We start from the raw sequence: 20831 nt of genomic DNA, 5'->3' as shown, positions 1-20831 counted from the left end.
CAAAAAGCCGTGCACCAAGTACGGTGCGATGAGCAGCGGACTGTTGTTAACTGACAGTCATCGATCTCACTGCTCATCTGCTTATTTGCAGCTTTCTTGCTACCCTGTCACTAAGCGCCCACACTAAACTATACTGTTTACCCCCTAAACCGCCGCTCCCGGAGCCACCCGCAACTAAATAAAGTTATTAACCCCTAAACCGCCGCTCCCGGACCCCGCCGCAACTATAATAAATATATTAACCCCTAAACCGCTGCTCCCGGACCCCGCCGCCACCTACATTATACCTATTAACCCCTAATCTGCCGCCCCCTATACCGCCGCCACCTACATAAAGTTATTAACCCCTATCCTGCCAATCCCGGACCCCACTATAACCAAATTGTTTAACCCCTAAACCGCCGCTCCCGTAGCCCACCACCACCTACATTATATATATTAACCCCTATCCTGCCCCCCCTACACCGCCACCACTATAATAAAGTTATTAACCCCTAAACCTAAGTCTAACCCTAACCCTAACCCCCCCTAACTAATATATCTAAATAAATATTACTATTATTATCTAAATTATTCCTATTTAAAACTAAATACTTACCTGTAAAATAAACCCTAAGATAGCTACAATATAATTAATAATTACATTGTAGCTATTTTAGGATTTATTTTTATTTTGAAGGCAAGTTTGTATTTATTTTAACTATGTACAATAGTTATTAAATAGTTATTAACTATTTAATAACTACCTAGCTAAAATAAATACAAAAGTACCTGTAAAATAAAACCTAACCTAAGTTACAATTACACCTAACACTACACTATCATTAAAATAATTACATAAATGAACTACAATTAAATAAAACTAATTACAATTAAATAAAATTAAAGTACAAAAAAAAACGAACACTAAATTACAGAAATTAAAAAAATTACAAGAATTTTAAACTAATTACACCTAATCTAAGCCCCCTAATAAAATAAAAAAGCCCCCCAAAATAAAAAAAATTCCCTACCCTATACTAAATTACAAATAGCCCTTAAAAGGGCCTTTTGCGGGGCATTGCCCCAAAGTAATCAGCTCTTTTACCTGGAAAAAAAGAAATACAACCCCCCCCCAACATTAAAACCCACCACCCACTGGTTATTATGAGGCAGCCAGGCTTTCTCATATCACGGCGTGGGCAGATAAGGGGGAGCAACAGGGCTGGAAAAACATAGAAACATCGACCCTTCCCCTAGGCCTAAGGTTGGCAGACTTACCCTGGATCCCTAAGCATTGTGTTGACAGCTTAGGAATACAAAACGTCATTATCAGAGACAATCTGAAAGTTTGGTATAGCCTTAGAAACCTTTGCGACATCGCCCCACACCCGTCTCCCATTCATTCTATACCAGCCTTATTGGCGGCTCTCCCTGATACACACATAGAGCAGTGGAATGACTTAGACCTGAAAGTGGTCTCCTGTGTATACCTCTCGGACACCTTAGTCTCACCTCATAATATCAGTACCATTATTCCAGAGCCCCCCCCCCCCCCCGTGGGCCTCCTTTGAATATTCAAGGCTCTACGCCTTTATGACATCTTGGGGATTCCCCAAAGTCCTAAACAGGCCCCTGACTAACTGGGAAAAGCTATGGCAACTCCCTATTAAGACTCCTAGGCTCATATCGTTCCACTACGATCTTCTACAGTCGTCCACTAACAAAGACAGACCATGGCAGATACGGGCTTGGGAGGGAGATTTATCCAGACCAATTTCGGATAAGGACCTATCCACAGCCATGACGTTAACTAAAAAGACAGTACACTGTGCAAATACATTAGAAGCTTACATGAAATTATTCCTAAAATGGTACTATACTCCCACAAGACTGTCACAGATGTTCCCCACAACGCCCCCTTTGTGTTGGAGGGAATGCATGCAAAGAGGCTCAGACATGCATACTTGGTGGGACTGCCCAAAACTGGCACCTCTATGGACACAGGTAGAAACCCTCTGTGCTAACCTGGGGCTATCTATCCCACTCACTCCTGCAATCGCTCTTTTACACATTTTCCCGAGGAGCGTTCCAACCCACGTCTCTAAATTGGTCATCTTTGTCCTAGCGGCCACAAAACTGGCGATAGCAAGGGCCTGGAAACAAACCCATCCCCCAGATATAACGGTTGTTACATCTATAATGCAGGTATACGCCACAATGGAACAAAGTTTCTACTCCCATATGGACAAGGTAGAGCTTTACTGGCAGATTTGGGAGCCCTGGTTTGACTACCAAGGAGCTCAAAGATAAATGACTAGTCGATTTTAAGGCCCCAGCCACCCCTACCACCATACCCTTATCCCTCCCTCTTTCCCCCTCCCTTTCCCTCCTCCCTCATGCTCAACCTGGACCCCCCCGCCTGGAGATGCGCACTACAATTCCCAGATGTAGTACACGGAGAGGCACTCCTAAGCTGACTTCACGAAATTCCTAGACAAGTTGAGTTACTGTGTAGGACTGAGGTACTACCCGGTCCTTATAACCCAAGTTTGTTCATTCTGTTTGTAAACAATGTTTTCATAATGGATTTATTTCTGAGTTCACATTTATCGAAAATGAGGTTTATATGGTAGTTATCTTATTTCATACTTGACATACTTGACCTATAGGCGCAGTAATTTCATTAATAGCTACGCTTACTGTGTCATTCCAACGGCACAATGTTTATGTATATATTTACCTATTGGTCACCTGCGCTGTGACATCTGCTGTAATGTTTATTCCTCAATAAAAAACTTTTGAAAAAAAAAAAAAAAAACCCACCACCCACACACCCAACCCTACTCTAAAACCCACCCAAACCCCCCTTAAAAAAACCTAACACTACCCCCTGAAGATCACCCTACCTTGAGACGTCTTCACCCAGCCGGGCACAAGTGGACCTCCAGACCGGCAGAAGTCTTCATCCTATCCGGGCAGAAGAGGACATCCAGACTGGCAGAAGGCTTCATCCAGGCGGCATCTTCTATCTTCTTCCATCCAGAGCGGAGCGGGTCCATCTTCAATCCAGCCGACGCGGAGACATCCTCTTCCATCGACGTCCTAACACTGAATGAAGGCTCCTTTAAATGACGTCATCCAAGATGGCGTCCCTTGAATTCCGATTGGCTGATAGGATTCTATCAGCCAATCGGAATTAAGGTAGGAAAAATCCTATTGGCTGATGCAATCAGCCAATAGGATTGAGCTTGCATTCTATTGGCTGATTGGAACAGCCAATAGAATGCAAGCTCAATCCTATTGGCTGATTGGATCAGCCAATAGGATTGAACTTCAATCCTATTGGCTGATTGCATCAGCCAATAGGATTTTTCCTACCTTAAATCCTATCACCCAATTGGAATACCAGGGACGCCTTAAATCCTATCAGCCACTTGGAATACAAGGGACGCCATCTTGGATAATGTCATTTAAAGGAACCTTCATTCAGTGTTAGGACGTCGATGGAAGAGGATGGCTCCGCGTTGGCTGGATTGAAGATGGATCCGCTCCGGATGGAAGAAGATAGAAGATGCCGCCTGGATGAAGCCTTCTGCCGGTCTGGATGTCCTCTTTTGCCCGGATAGGATGAAGACTTCTGCCGGTCTGGAGGTCCACTTGTGCCCGGCTGGCTGAAGACGTCTCAAGGTAGGGTGATCTTCAGGGGGTAGTGTTAGGTTTTTTAAGGGGGGGTTGGGTGGGTTTTAGAGTAGGGTTGGGTGTGTGGGTGGTGGGTTTTAATGTTGGGGGGGTTGTATTTCTTTTTTTCCAGGTAAAAGAGCTGATTACTTTGGGGCAATGCCCCGCAAAAGGCCCTTTTAATTTGTAATTTAGTATAGGGTAGGGAAATTTATTATTTTGGGGGGCTTTTTTATTTCATTAGGGGGCTTAGATTAGGTGTAATTAGTTTAAAATTCTTGTAATTTTTTTTATTTCCTGTAATTTAGTGTTTGTTTTTTGTACTTTAGTTAATTTTATTTAATTGTAATTAGTTTTATTTAATTCTAGTTAATTTATGTAATTATTTTAATGATAGTGTAGTGTTAGGTGTAATTGTAACTTAGGTTAGGTTTTATTTTACAGATACTTTGGTATTAATTTTAGCTAGGTAGTTATTAAATAGTTAATAACTATTTCATAACTATTGTACCTAGTTAAAATAAATACAAACTTGCCTGTAAAATAAAAAATAAACCCTAAGATAGCTACAATGTAACTATTAGTTATATTGTAGCTAGCTTATGGTTTATTTTACAGGTAAGTATTTAGTGTTAAATAGGAATAATTTAGTTAATAATAGTAATATTTATTTAGATTTATTTAAATTATATTTAAGTTAGGGGGGGTTAGGGTTAGACTTAGGTTTAGAGGTTAATAACTTTATTATAGTGGCGGCGGTATAGGGGACGGCAGATTAGGGGTTAATAAGTATTATGTGTTTAGACTCGGGGTACATGTTAGGGTGTTAGGTGTAGACGTTCCCATAGGAATCAATGGGATATCGGGCAGCAGCGAACATAAGCTTTCGCTGCTGTCAGACTCCCATTGATTCCTATGGCATCCGCCGCCCTGGATTGAAAACCAGGTATGCTGGGCCAGAATAGTGACGAGCGTACCTGGTAGGATCTTGATAACTTCCAAAAGTAGTCAGATTGTGCCGAACTTGCGTTTGGAACATCTGGAGTGACGTAACCATCGATCTGTGTCGGATTGAGTCCACCGGATCGTATGTTACGTCACTATATTCTACTTTTGCCGGTCTGTAGGGTTTGATAACTACGGCGAATCAGGCTTGCCACAAATACGCTGCCGAATTCCAGCGTATTTGCGGTTGACAGCTTGATAAATAGAGGCCACTGTGTACCTTATCTATTCTGGAATCTAATTTCCTGAAAATCAAACTAATAATTTGATACATGTTTGAGACAACACAATGTAATAAATTGGTTAAAAATTTATATATCAGACAGCACTAGAAACTAGGCAGCACTAAGACAAGTGCACCTCTGCTGATTGTGTGTCCAATTCTCTTTCTCTACCTGGAGTGCGCCACAGTGCATTTACTATACTCCTTCCATTTCTGGTGTGTTGTGTGCTTTGCTCTCCCTCTCCTCTTACTGATGTCCTGCAAAAGGCTGCAGCTGTCTTTCTTTCTGCCAAGGCACACAGACAGCAGAATGCTGAACTAACTGTCTGTGGATGCTATTATATGGATGTGTAGATTTCTTTGTGTGTCATATTGTGAGAGCCAGTATCAAAGCATGAGTGAAAGGGAGATTGCATAGTTCAAATGTATTATTTATTTGTGTCTGTGAGGTGCACAAAATGTTCCTTTGGTAACCCAGGAGAGACCCATGTTCCAATCACCCTCTTTGTCAACAAGCTTTTCTTGGAAGCTCTCTACTATACAAATCTTATATATAAACCCTTCTTTCCCAGCAGAAATGATGCTGTATATTGTATATACATGTATTGCACCCTAAAATATCAGAGATACCAGCCAGCTACCCTGAATGTGCAAGGTAGTGCTTTGCCAGGTGGTTCCAGTGCTCTATGCAGCACAAGGAGAGAATTAAAGAAGAGAAAGGTGATATAGTATAGAGCTATGTTGAACAAGATGAGTCCCCACCAGAAACCAGTACATTCTTTAGATTTTTAGTCACCTTTTTACACCCTTAAATGTTATGGTCTTCACCCTTGCTGGCCATAACACTCCTCTCAATGAATGTGGTGCAGCCCTCCTAAAGGCTAGATTTCACCTCTCTCTCTTTAGTGCAGTCTCCCTCACAGACTGGACCCAATTCACCCTCCCTCTTGCTGCCCTAGGCTGTACCTCCCTTACAGCAGTCCAGCCCCATTAACAGGCTGGGTCAGTCACTCCAATCACTCACCCTAGCTCCACACATCTCTTATTATTCCTTATCATTCTTTACCTATAAAACACATTTAGGGTAAGATTATAAGCAGAGCACAATTATTAGAGCAGGATGCATTCCCATATCTTTTACCCAAGCCCCAGTCACTCACACTGGCTTCACACTTCTCATATTATTATTCATTATCATGCGTCACCTATAAAACACATTTAGGGTTAGATTACAAGCAGAGCACAATTAATAGAGCAGAATTCCATCTCTTTTACCAAAGCTTGTGCAAAGAAATACGCACAATCCAGTTTTACATCTAGATGGTCAGAAATGTAAACCAGAGCATCTTAATGTGGCTGAAACATTTTTAGCTTGTCCTATACTTTTAATGGATAGCACAGAGCACTATAAGTGTAATACAGATAGTAAAATAGCACTGTAAAATTTAGAGCTTGTAGTAAACCATTATTATTATTAGTATAGCACAGAAATACATGAAGATCTCCTGTACTTGTTCACCATCGGCTTAGTGCATCCTCAGCCTATTGTACCAGCGGCTTAGCGCCCAAGAAATATCCAGTATAAATTTTACTGTGTGTCCCCCCGCCTCCCCCCCAGAAGTCTATCTCAAGCTATAAAAAATTACTTTGGAATTGTAATATGAGTGTAAAAATTACATTGTTATTGATTGCGCTTAAGTGGTGTTAAAAGAACATGCAACCCAAAATCTTATTTAATGAATCAGAAAGATCATACAATTTTAAACAATATTCCATTTACTTGTATTATCAAATTCATTATATTGGTATCCTATACATATATATACACTTTATATATAGTTATACAAAGGAACTTTCAAGAAGCAGGGCAATCAGGTAAGCAATTTATAGACAAATGACCACATCCAAATTACACATATTATGCACAAAATATGAAATACTGTATTAGTCAATCTAATGTGTAACTGTATGGGATTCACAGATGCCAGATCCCCAATCTAGATATTATTTTATTATTCTGCTGTTCCAATGTCTCAGTATGCAAACATATATTTATATACATAAGGCCACCAAAGACCTGGGGGTCGATCCGATATAGATCGTAGTTTGCGGCGCAAGCGAGGGAACCCGCGTCGCCCGCAGTTTCAGCTCGCAACTCGAGCTATCCCATATATGTTGCCGTCAGATGCTAGCGTGCCGTAAGTCTGACAAACCAACGATGTCCAGAAATCTGCGCAAGTACAAATTTCTGGCGTCGCCAGTGACTTTCGGCACGTTAGAAACTGCCGGCGCCTACAAAACCTGACTAAAGTCTAAATCACCCGCACTGTCTAACACGCCTCCCTAACATAGCCCGACACGTCTAACACGCCTCCCTAACATAGCCCGACACGTCTAACCCTCTATCCGCTATCCCCCCTCACTATCCTAACAATAAAATATGTATTAACCCCTAAACCGCCGCTCCCAGAGCCCGCCGCTACCTAATAAAGTTATTAACCCCTAAACCGCCGCCAGCTATATTAAATCTATAACCCCCTAAAGTGAGCCCCTAACACTGCCGCCATCTACCTTACCTACCCCCTAAAGTGAGCCCCTACCCCGCCGCTATTTATTTTAAAATTATTAACCCCTAATCTAATCCCCCTACCCCGCCGCCATCTATATTAAATTATTTAACCCCTAAAATACTAAACTATCCCTACCACTAAACCTAAGTCTAACCCCACAAATAGCCCTGAAAAGGGCTTTTTGCGTGGCATTGCCCCAAAGTAACAGCTCTTTTGCCAGCCCTTAAAAGGGCTTTTGGCGGGGCTTTGTCACAAAGTAAACTGCTCTTTTGCCTACAATCTACATCCCCCTACACCGCGGCCACCTATAATAAATGTATTAACCCCTAATCTAATCCCCCTAAACCGCCGCCAGCTATATTAACTATATTAACCCTAATTATATTAGGGTTAATATAGTTAATATAATTATTAGATTATATATATTAACTATATTAACCCTAATTATAGTAGGGTTAATATAGTTAATATCGTTATTATATTATATATATATTAAGTATAATATCCCTATCTAACTCTAACATCCTAACTAAACTCTTATTAAAATAAATCTAATATTAATATTATTAATTAAAATATTCCTATTTAAATCTAAATACTTACCTATAAAATAAACCCTAAGATAGCTACAATGTAATTAATAATTACATTATAGCTATGTTAGGGTTTATATTTATTTTACAGGTAAATTGTTAATTATTTTAACTAGGTATAATAGCTATTAAATAGTTATTACCTATTTAATAGCTACCTAGTTAAAATAATTACCCAATTACCTGTAAAATAAATCCTAACCTAAGTTACAAATACACCTACACTATCAATAAATTAAATAAACTACAAATATCTATCTAAAAATATAATTAAATAAACTAAACTAAATTACAAAAAAAAACAAACACTAAATTACAAAAAATAAAAAAAAGATTACAAGATTTTTAAGCTAATTACACCTATTCTAAGCCCCCTAATAAAATAATAAACCCCCCAAAATAAAAAAATTCCCTACCCTATTCTAAATTAAAAAACGTTCAAAGCTCTTTTACCTTACCAGCCCTTAAAAGGGCCTTTTGTGGGGGCATGCCCCAAAGAAAACTGCTCCTTTGCCTGCAAAAAAAAAACACAATACCACCCCCCAACATTACAACCCACCACCCACATACCCCTAATCTAACCCAAACCCCCCTTAAATAAACCTAACACTACCCCCCCTGAAGATCTCCCTACCTTGTATTCACCCAGCCGGGCAGAACTCCTCATCCGATCCAGGCGATGTGTTCCAGCAAGCGGCAGTGAAGTCTTCTTCCATCCGGGCGATGTCTTGAAGCAAGCGGCAGAGAGTCTTCTTCCATCGGCGATGTCTTCAAGCAAATCGGCATCTTCAATCTTCTTTGTTCGCTCCGCCGCGGGGCATCCTTCCGGCACGACGACTTCCCGACGAATGAGGTTCCTTTAAATGACGTCATCCAAGATGGCGTCCGCCGAATTCTGATTGGCTGATAGGATTCTATCAGCCAATCGGAATTAAGGTAGAAAAATCTGATTGGCTGATTTAATCAGCCAATCAGATTCAAGGTCAATCCGATTGGCTGATTGGTTCAGCCAATCGGAATGAACTTGAATCTGATTGGCTGATTCAATCAGCCAATCAGATTTTTCTACCTTAATTCCGATTGGCTGATAGAATCCTATCAGCCAATCGGAATTTGGCAGACGCCATCTTGGATGACGTCATTTAAAGGAACCTCATTCGTCGGGAAGTCGTCGTGCCGGAAGGATGCTCCGCGGCGGAGGAGCGAACAAAGAAGATTGAAGATGCCGATTTGCTTGAAGACATCGCCGATGGAAGACGACTCTCTGCCGCTTGCTTCAAGACATCGCCCGGATGGAAGAAGACTTCACTGCCGCTTGCTGGAACACATCGCCTGGATCGGATGAGGAGTTCTGCCCGGCTGGGTGAATACAAGGTAGGGAGATCTTCAGGGGGGGTAGTGTTAGGTTTATTTAAGGGGGGTTTGGGTTAGATTAGGGGTATGTGGGTGGTGGGTTGTAATGTTGGGGGTGGTATTGTGTTTTTTTTTGCAGGCAAAAGAGCAGTTTTCTTTGGGGCATGCCCCCACAAAAGGCCCTTTTAAGGGCTGGTAAGGTAAAAGAGCTTTGAACTTTTTTAAATTTAGAATAGGGTAGGGAATTTTTTTATTTTGGGGGGTTTATTATTTTATTAGGGGGCTTAGAATAGGTGTAATTAGCTTAAAAATCTTGTAATCTTTTTTTTATTTTTTGTAATTTAGTGTTTGGGTTTTTTTGTAATTTAGTTTAGTTTATTTAATTGTATTTTTAGATAGATATTTGTAGTTTATTTAATTTATTGATAGTGTAGGTGTATTTGTAACTTAGGTTAGGATTTATTTTACAGGTAATTGGGTAATTATTTTAACTAGGTAGCTATTAAATAGGTAATAACTATTTAATAGCTATTATACCTAGTTAAAATAATTAACAATTTACCTGTAAAATAAATATAAACCCTAACATAGCTATAATGTAATTATTAATTATATTGTAGCTATCTTAGGGTTTATTTTATAGGTAAGTATTTAGATTTAAATAGGAATATTTTAGTTTATAATATGAATTAGATTTATTTAATAAGAATTTAGTTAGGGGTGTTAGGGTTAGATAGAGTTAATATAGTTTATATAAATACTATAGTAACTATATTAACTATATTAACCCTAATATAATTAGGGTTAATATAGTTAATATATATAATGTAATAACTATATTAACTATAATATACTTAGGGTTAATATAGATAATATAGCTGGCGGCGGGGTAGATAGATTAAATTAGGGGTTAATAATTTTAATATAGATGGCGGCGGTGTAAGGGGTTCACATTAGGGGATAGATCAGTTAGATGGTGGCGGTTTTAGGGGTTCACATTAGGGGATAGATCAGTTAGATGGTGGAGGTTTTAGGGGCTCACAGTAGGGGGTTAGTTTATGTAGATGGCGGCGGTTTAGGGGTTAAATACTTTATTAGGGATTGCGGCGGGAGATCGCGGTTGACAGAGAGATAGACATTGCGCATGCGTTAGGTGTTAGGTTTATTTTAGCAGATCGTGGTTGACAGGGAGATAGACATTGCCCATGCGTTAGGTGTTAGGTTTATTTTAGAAGATCGCGGTTGACAGGGAGATAGACATTGCGCATGCGTTAGGTGTTAGGTTTATTTTAGCAGCCAGTTTAGGGAGTTACGGGGCTCCAATAGTCAGCGTAAGGCTTCTTACGGCTGCTTTTTGTGGCGAGGTGAAAATGGAGTAAGATTTCTCCATTTTCGCCACGTAAGTCCTTACGCTGTATATTGGATACCAAATTGCGCGGGTTTGGTATACCTGCCTATGGCCCAAAAAACTACGGGCGACAGCAGAAATATACGCGCGTAACTTCTAGGTTACGCCGTATATAAGATACCAAACCCGCGCAAATATTGGCGTCGCCGACTTTTGCGGGCGACGATTTTTATCGGATCGACCCCCTTATGTCTGATTTCCAGTCTGACAACCATGCCAAGCCCACACCCCAGGACAGATCTTTTAAATGCATTGCATTTATATTATGAGAAAGGAGGACCAAACAAATGGACTGTCCAGGGAAATTCTGCACAGTTGTCAGCAAATCCTTATGATGCATAAAGTATATAGGAAGAAGAAAAGGATGCGATGGTAAAGATGAAAAAGGAAAGTGTCAGGAAAGCAAACAATACAGTGAAAGAAGCTAAGAAAATAAAAATAATCATTATTGCAAAATGACAGCGGAGGACAAGATGGAGAGAATATTGCAGAGAATGAAGTGTAGTGCAGGTCAGGTCTCAGAATAAACCACAAGGTTTCTATAACCAGTACACCCTCTCACGTACAACACATGTTTTATTTGATAGAATTTATTAGCATGTGAGTAAAATTAAATCTGACAGATTGCGCACAAGTCTCACAGCCTAACAGATTTAAACTGCTTACAAAATAAACTGAGAAACAGAAGGTAGCATCTGTATAATATGTACAACATAGTCCAAATAACCCCTCTCTAATTCCTTCAGTTGTTTCAATTTACTGCTCCCTGTAACAAATGTTATTGTACCATATCATTGTTATCTTTAACTTGTTATAGAATTCCTACAGCCACACAGTCTACTCCTTTTGCTTCGTATAACTGCTCTCTATAATTATTTTACTTTCTACTATGTGTATGTTAGATGAAAAGCCTTCAATTAGAACAAGCAGAGCTTCAGCATTTTATTGAACTCAGCCTGTGAAGGCAATGAAATAGGGCTAGATCCCAATCGAGCAGTACACATGTAGGCACTAGAAAACATTATAATCATCACACATTTTTCTGTAGCAGCTCCATGGTATGGCTGTATCACAATCAAATAGCTATTATTTAGTGACAACATGCTATTTGCGTATCACTGCATAATAGCAGCTCTTTAAGGGTGGCCGCCATGACCAGCCCTGTTAGGAGGCTCTATTCAGCCGCTATAATACTGATGATCCAATTCAGGGATTGAAAACCAATGTTCAGAGATATGAAAAACTGTATTTAACACATAAACCAGAACATTTCACAGCACTAGTACCTTTGTCAAAAAAATGAATGACACAAACACCATTTAAAAATGTGATTAAAGATATAAGCATTCTGCCTGGGTCACAGCTGAATGTTAAGGGAAAATGCTCTATGGTATTTTTTATACATGAGGGATAAACCCTCAAGTAAACTTTATCAAATATTTAATAGTTTAGGCAACTTTTTCCAATATTTGAACTTTGTAAAAGTTCTAAATCTAAATTTGGCGGCACTTAAAACTAAACTAACCCCTATCGACAGACGGTCAAGGCCCCTTTCGGTACCTGCAGCATGGCACGTGTTGCTCACACTCATAAGCAGAGAGAAATGGATGTTTACTTAGAGATCTTCGGCTGGCAATTCGTATAGGAGGGGTATCCCTAGGCCGGCACCTAGTGGCCATCACCCCTCCCCGTTCTCAAAGGCCGTCACTCTTCATTCTGACTGCTCACTCCAGGGCCATGACCGACCGCCTAGCTAGGGTATAACCACCAACCCAGTAGAGTGACCTTTACCAGTGTGCCATTCAATCTGCTTACCAAGGGTGGAGGTCTATTTTAAAACCTGGACTTAAAGAGATAGTTCAATTAAACCTACTCACGCCAGGGGATAGACCTAACCAATAAGGCACCAATTACACCTTGCCGCCAACATCTGCTTCCCAAGGGGACGTGGGTGGGAAAATTTGGATTATTATAGCCTTGGTGTATAAATAATCTAGATTTTATTAAAGACAGGGGGCGAATATTTTGCAGCAAATATTTACTGAATTCCAAACAGCAGCAAAGACAACTGAAAAGAAAAATGTGCATAAAGTTGCAACAGTGCAGCACCAATCAGCACACATATGGTGTATAAGAGTCCTAACACAACACAGGAACTTCCTCTTTTCTTTAAGATGAATGCACAGGAACTAATGAACTAGAACAATCAACAATCAACCACAAAAGACAGTTGGAGAAGGAAGCCAGTGGGAAGAACCATCAGGATGATTACACTGTAAGATAAAAGCAAATGCAAATAACCACTGCCCCTAATTCATTCTTATAAACATGTAGGAAACATACATATATAGATAGGAAACTTTAAATATATATATATATATATATATATATATATATATATATATATATATATATATATATATATATATATATATATATATATATATATATATTTTGGGAGGGAAAAAGTAAAGTGGAGGGAAAATTATTGCCTCCTGTCTTTTATAAAATCTGGATTATTTATACACCAAGGCTATAATAAGCCAAATTTTATAGCAAGACAGGAGGCTTCATATTTTGCATTTTTAATGCACAGAAGAAAGAATGTAAGCTATATGAGGGATAGGTTTAAAATAAAAACAGGAAAAAGTAGAAGCCGAGGGCCAGTCTGGGGCCTTCAAAATAGACTTCCGGCCAAAAGGGCTTTAGAGGCCGCCACTCCTCTAACCAAATGGGCTCCGAAAGACAAATCAATGTCAACAGAGGACATAAGCCAACGAACACATCTGGCCAGAGTAGGAGAAGAAACTGGTTTGAACAGATGGACATAAGAAATGAAAATCTGACTCCATTGTGAAGAGCTATATGGCAAGGTTCTAGCTAAATACTCCTTAAGGCAAAGTGCCACACATGGATTAGTGTCTTCAGGAAAATATGGGTAAAATATAGATGAAGAGGTGCTTTTGGAACTTTGAGAGACTACAAAGGAAACACCCTCTGGAGAAAAGGAGAGAGCTTCAATGTCTAAAGCTCGAATATCTGAGATGCACCGAAAGGAAACTAAGCATAAAAACATGGCCAATTTGGCAGACAGTGGTTTTAGAGAGAGGGCCTCATTAGTAGGCATGGAAGGATTTGATGGAATGATTAGCTTTCCCTTGACAGAAAAGCTCCATCAAGAAATTCACAATTAAATTAGGAGGAGCTGAAAGGGATCAACGTGCCTGCTATCGCACCAAGGAACCCATAAGGACCAGGCTGATGAGTAGCATTTTCACCTGCCTGGAGCCCAAGACTCTATGAGGAGCAACTGAGCATCTCTAGCAAGGCCCTTAGACGACCAGGATCCCCTGAAATCTGCCAGGCTAACAGAGGCAGATGATCCTGAAGGACCAGCAAGTGAGGGAGTCCTCTTGGGTCTAACAGAAGGTTCCGGTTCTGGGGAAGCAGGAAAGGAGGTGCAACGGTCATCTCCAAGAGGAGAGAAAACCAGGGTTGCATCGGCCAAAAGGGGGTGACAAGGGTCAGGCAACATCTGGTTTTCTGGACCATCCAAAGGGTTCTCAGAATGAGAGAAAAATGAGGAAAAGCGTAAGCTCCCATAAGAGGCCAAGGTTTAAGAAAGGCATCCGTGGCCTCGCTCCCTGGGTCTGGAAGCCAGCTGAAGTATCGGGGCAGTTGATGGTTGGTACAGGAGGCAAACAGGTCCAGGAAAAAGGGTCCAAAGGATTTCTGGATAAATAGAAAAATGGGGCGAAGAAGTCGTCAATCGCTGAAATCTATCCAGAAGCGAGAGAACCAATCCGCCACCATGTTGTGATACCAGGAATTTATTGAGTCTGGAGAGAAATGTTTCGGGAAACGCGAAACCAAAAAAGGTTGGAGGCCAAATCTGATAGGGATTTGGACCTGGTGTCGAGCAGGCGATTAATATACTGGACGGCTGCGATGTTGTCCATCCGAAAAAGGATGCAACAATCTGTAAATTGTTTTGAGAAACATTGGATCGCAAAGGATCCAAGAACCTCACAAAGCCAGATCCCCACAGGAAGCCCCGCATCCCAGAAGACTGGCATCCAAGGATAGAACAAAATCTTGTCCGGAGCCAAATATAGCTTTGCCGTTCCACGATTCCATGTGGAGCAACCACCAGGACATTTCTGCTCTCACTTTGTCGGTCAGGAAAATCATTTAGTGGTAAGACCTGGATTCATGGAAAGACTGAATCTTCAGGCATTGCATAGCCTGGTAGTGAAGAGAAGCGGGAAAGACTGCTTGTATGGAAGGAGACAAGAGACCAATTATCCTGGACAGATGTCAAATGGAAATCTTTGGGGCCGAAAGGCTCCTTGAATCTCCAATTTGATGCTGTCTTTTTTGTCCTGGGGAAGGAGGAGGAGGCCCGAAGTGGAGTCTATGTGAAAGCCTAGAAATTCCACTTTCTGTGAAGGTGACAAGGATGACTTTTCTAAGTTGATGACGAAACCTAAACCTTGAAGGAGGTATAGGGTGTTGTTTAGGTCACGCCTGATCGTTGTCTGATCCTCTGCAATAAGGAGAATGTTGTTGAGGTATATAATAAGGCAAATACCTCTGCCTCTCAGGGATGTTACAACTGGTTTCATGAGCTTGCCCATTAGAATCTGAGAAATTTTCGGTGATTCTGGGTTATCGGCACCGTGAGGTATGCATCGGTCAGATCTAAGTGGACCAGCCAATCTCCAATTCGAAGAAGATCTCTCAACATGTGAATGCCTTCCATCTTGAAATGGCTGTATGTCACAAAGTAATTGAGATCCCTAAGATTGATGACAGATTGAAACCCAGTTGTCTTTTTCTTTACCTAAAAGAAATTGCTTATAAAGCCTCGGTCTGAGGAAAGGACCAGTTCTATGGCGCCTTTGCAACTGAGGGAGAGAACCTCTGAATGAACCAAGGTTGCAGCCTCTTTGGACCAAATAATGGTTGTTTTTTTTGTGGGGGGGGGGAGTCCTGAAAGGGAGGACATATGAATTTGAGTTTGAAACTCTGAATCATTTGGGAGATCCAGGGATCTTGAGAGATTAAGGCCCACATGTGGGAAAAATGAAAAATGAGAGAGTCTGCCCGCAAATGGAAAGGGGAAAGAGGGAGGGGTAAGTAGGGTACTCATGCTGGGGGATAGCTGGTCCTGTTGATAATGTGGCTCTGGGGGTCTTGACCTGGTTGCTCGGGAATGAAGAGGGAAGAACAGTGTTGTTGCTGGTGTGCCAGAAACTGTTGGCAGCCAGGGAGACAACCTCTGAAGCTGCCGGCCCTGCAAAAAACACGAGTTGGGTTGAAGATCCTTCTTAGGGAGGATTGAATCTTCTCAATAAAGATGAAAGTGGAGACGTAGTGCCTCATAATCTGCAAGAAAGGATCTCCAATGAGAAGTCCTTTGGCTGATGAACCAGCTTCTTCCACTGCCAGTACCGCTAAGTTGGGGTAAACCTGCAGAAGGGAGTCGATCTCCTGTGCTCACTGGAAAGGGCTACTTTTGCATTGCCCAAAAAAAAGGTTTGGAAGGTCCATTCTCGAATAGAGAAGGGATCCAAGGAGGAGTTGGATAGAAGGGCTTCATCAGTAAGGTGTAGGATCTGAGCCAGGGGGCCAGAAATATCAAGTAATTTCCTGCACTCTTCTAAGGGCCTTATCCATACTCTTCCTTGTATCTTTGCCCTTTCTGGTAAAATAAGTGGCTAAATAAGCATCAAACTCAGGGGTTACCGATTCTCTACCGGGTAGAGAAGGGCTGTAACATTCTGCCCTGAGTTTGTTGCGATATTCGCGATCTAAAGATTTGCAAAGTTGCCTTTGCAGGAACCAGGAGAGATGAGGAGACAGAGACCATTCGGAAGATCTAGGATGTTTTATGCGCTTAGGGCTAAAGATTGGATTACACGAAGGATCTACTTAATCATCTTCTGGCTCCTCATAAGTCGCCGATGGGAGAGGCGTGTTGGAATGAGAAGTAGAGTGAAGGATCTCTTGATCAGATTGTTCATCCGCTTTCCATGCCAAGTCGTCTAAATAAAAATTATCATTTGGATCAAAATTGTCAGAGTCTGAGCTCTGATGCCCCTCTTGTAAACCCTGGGGGTAGAATGTTCTTTTGCCCCATTTCACCTCTGGGGAGGAAGTTCTATCACCCCTATGTGAAACGGCCGGGGGAGAGGTGTGAGGCCTACGGACCGGCGCTTTGCCCTTATGAGGGGCTGAGCATGACTCTGCTTTCCAGTGTCTCTTGCAGGGTCTGTGAGGTTCAGATTCTGACGCTGAAGAATCAGATGAGGGGGAGATCACTCTAGAGTGGGAAGTTATGGCCTTAGAATCTGCCTCAGATGGAAGGGGATTATTTTGTTTTAAGGCAGCTGCAATAGCAGTATTCATGTAATCCAAAAGGTCTCTAGAAGACGCAAGGGAGATCTCTATAGGTTGAGAGACTTTAGATACAGAATGAGAGTCTTCTTGGGATTGCATAATGCAATCTGTTATTCAGAATTTTAAATAAATAAAATTGTGAAAACAAAAAAATGTGGCTATACATATAGAAAAAAAAACCTACTAACAAAATAAATATATGAATATATATATATATATATATATATATATATATATATATATATATATATATATATATATATATATATATATATATATATATATATATATATAAAAACAAAACTTCCCAATGTTAACAGGCAGAGAGAAAAAAACTAAAATGCCTGAAGAACAGATATCTATATACAGTATAAAGATATCTACAAAGTTCAACCATGGCTCTAATTAACATATAACCTTTGCAAGTAAAATGATATCTACAAATTTCCATCATGGCTCTATTTAACATATAACCTTGCAAGTAAAATGAATACCGCTGTAATGCCCAGAAGCAGCTCACTTGGCCGACCGGCATAAAGAGCTGGTCAGAGGAGCATCCGCCTTTAGTCCTAGGGAGTAGTCATGCAATGATTGGAGGTGGGAGGGGTGGGCCTTCCTGTGACCGCGAGTCAAGAGCAGAAAGTGATCGGAGCGGTAAGTTAAGGACGCTCGATTACATAGGTAAGATGCCACTGCCACCAATGAATCATATGTAAAATTCTAAGATTTTAGCAAACGATGATAAAACATAATTTATGTAAGAACTTACCTGATAAATTCATTTCTTTCATATTAGCAAGAGTCCATGAGCTAGTGACGTATGGGATATACATTCCTACCAGGAGGGGCAAAGTTTCCCAAACCTCAAAATGCCTATAAATACACCCCTCACCACACCCACAAATCAGTTTAACGAATAGCCAAGAAGTGGGGTGATAAGAAAAAAGTGTGAAAGCATAAAAAATAAGGAATTGGAATAATTGTGCTTTATACAAAAAAATCATAACCACCACAAAAAGGGCGGGCCTCATGGACTCTTGCTAATATGAAAGAAATGAATTTATCAGGTAAGTTCTTACATAAATTATGTTTTCTTTCATGTAATTAGCAAGAGTCCATGAGCTAGTGACGTATGGGATAATGAATACCCAAGATGTGGATCTTCCACGCAAGAGTCACTAGAGAGGGAGGGATAAAATAAAGACAGCCAATTCCGCTGAAAAATAATCCACACCCAAAACAAAGTTTAAATCTTATAATGAAAAGAACTGAAAATATAAGCAGAAGAATCAAACTGAAACAGCTGCCTGAAGTACTTTTCTACCAAAGACTGCTTCTGAGGAAGAAAACACATAAAAATGATAGAATTTAGTAAAAGTATGCAAAGAAGACCAAGTTGCTGCTTTGCAAATCTGATCAACCGAAGCTTCATTCCTAAATGCCCAGGAAGTAGAGACTGACCTAGTTGAATGAGCTGTAATCCTTTGAGGCGGAGTTCTACCCAACTCAACATAAGCATGATGAATCAAAGACTTTAACCATGATGCCAAAGAAATGGCAGAAGCCTTCTGACCTTTCCTAGAACCAGAAAAGATAACAAACAGACTAGAAGTCTTTCGGAAATCTTTAGTAGCTTCAACATAATATTTCAAAGCTCTAGCCACATCCAAAGAATGCAACGATCTTTCCTTAGAATTCTTAGGATTAGGACACAATGAAGAAACTACAATCTCTCTACTAATGTTGTTAGAATTCACAACCTTAGGTAAAAATTTAAATGAAGTTCGCAAAACCGCCTTATCCTGATGAAAAATCAGAAAAGAAGACTCACAAGAAAGAGCAGATAATTCAGAAACTCATCTAGCAGAAGAGATGGCCAAAAGAAACAAAACTTTCCAAGAAAGTAATTTAATATCCAGCGAATGCATGGGTTCAAACGGAGGAGCTTGAAGAGCCCCCAGAACCAAATTCAAACTCCAAGGAGGAGAGATTGACTTAATGACAGGTTTTATACGAACCAAAGCCTGTACAAAACAATGAATATCAGGAAGATTAGCAATCTTTCTGTGAAAAAGAACAGAAAGAGCAGAGATTTGTCCTTTCAAGGAACTTGCAGACAAACCTTTATCCAAACCATCCTGAAGAAACTGTAAAATTCTAGGAATTCTAAAAGAATGCCAGGAAAAATGATGAGAAGAACACCAAGAAATGTAAGTCTTCCAAACTCGATAATATATCTTCCTAGAAACAGATTTACGAGCCTGTAACATGGTATTAATTACAGAGTCAGAGAAACCTCTATGACTGAGAATCAAGCGTTCAATCTCCATACCTTCAAATTTAAGGATTTGAGATCCTGATGGAAAAAAGGACCTTGCGATAGAAGGTCTGGTCTTAAAGGAAGAGTCCACGGGTGGCAAGTAGCCATCCGGACAAGATCCGCATACCAAAACCTGTGAGGCCATGCTGGAGCCACCAGCAGAACAGACAAATGCTCCTTTAGATTCTTGGAAATCACTCTTGGAAGAAGAACTAGAGGCGGAAAGATATAAGCAGGATGATACTTCCAAGGAAGTGACAATGCATCCACTGCTTCCGCCTGAGGATCCTGGATCTGGACAGATACCTGGGAAGTTTCTTGTTTAGATGAGAAGCCATCAGATCTATTTCTGGAAGTCCCCACATTTGAACAATCTGAAGAAATACTTCTGGATGAAGAGACCACTCGCCCGGATGTAATGTCTGGCGACTGAGATAATCCGCTTCCCAATTGTCTATACCTGGGATATGAACCGCAGAAATTAGACAGGAGCTGGATTCCGCCCAAACAAGTATCCAAGATACTTCTTTCATAGCCAGAGGACTGTGAGTCCCTCCTTGATGATTGTCATATGCCACGGTTGTGACATTGTCTGTCTGAAAACAAATGAATGACTCTCTCTTTAGAAGAGGCCATGACTGAAGAGCTCTGAAAATTGCACGGAGTTCCAAAATGTTGATTGGTAATCTCGCCTCCTGAGATTCCCAAACCCCTTGAGCTGTCAGAGACCCCCATACAGCTCCCCAACCTGTCAGACTTGCATCTGTTGAGATTACAGTCCAGGTCGGAAGAACAAAAGAAGCCCCCTGAACTAAACGATGGTGGTCTGTCCACCACGTCAGAGAGTGTCATACAATCGGTTTTAAAGATATTAATTGCGATATCTTTGTATAATTCCTTCACCACTGGTTCAGCATACAGAGCTGAAGACGTCGCATGTGAAAACGAGCAAAGGGGATTGCGTCCGATGCAGCAGTCATAAGACCTAGAATTTCCATGCATAAGGCTACCGAAGGGAATGATTGAGACTGAAGGTTTCGACAAGCTGAAACCAATTTCAGACGTCTTTTGTCCGTTAGCGACAGAGTCATGGACACTGAATCTATCTGGAAACCTAAAAGGGTTACCCTTGTCTGAGGAGTCAACAAACTCTTTGGTAAATTGATCCTCCAACCATGTTCTCGAATAAACGATACAAGTTGATTCGTATGAGATTTTGCTAAAAGTGAAGACTGAGCAAGTACCAAGATATCGTCCAAATAAGGAAATACCACAATACCCTGTTCTCTGATTACAG

At 40.7% G+C, this 20831-nt stretch overlaps 1 protein-coding gene across 1 annotated transcript in view; it reads right to left on the bottom strand.

Annotated features, from left to right (window-relative positions):
- GRIK5 (glutamate ionotropic receptor kainate type subunit 5) overlaps positions 1-20831 on the bottom strand; it is a 387182-nt gene that overhangs the window by 171454 nt on the left and 194897 nt on the right. The window lies entirely within an intron of this gene.

Source organism: Bombina bombina, chromosome 8 (genome assembly GCF_027579735.1).
Source record: "Bombina bombina isolate aBomBom1 chromosome 8, aBomBom1.pri, whole genome shotgun sequence".
Classification (NCBI taxonomy): domain Eukaryota; kingdom Metazoa; phylum Chordata; class Amphibia; order Anura; family Bombinatoridae; genus Bombina; species Bombina bombina.
This window is presented reverse-complemented; position numbering and strand designations above follow the sequence as displayed.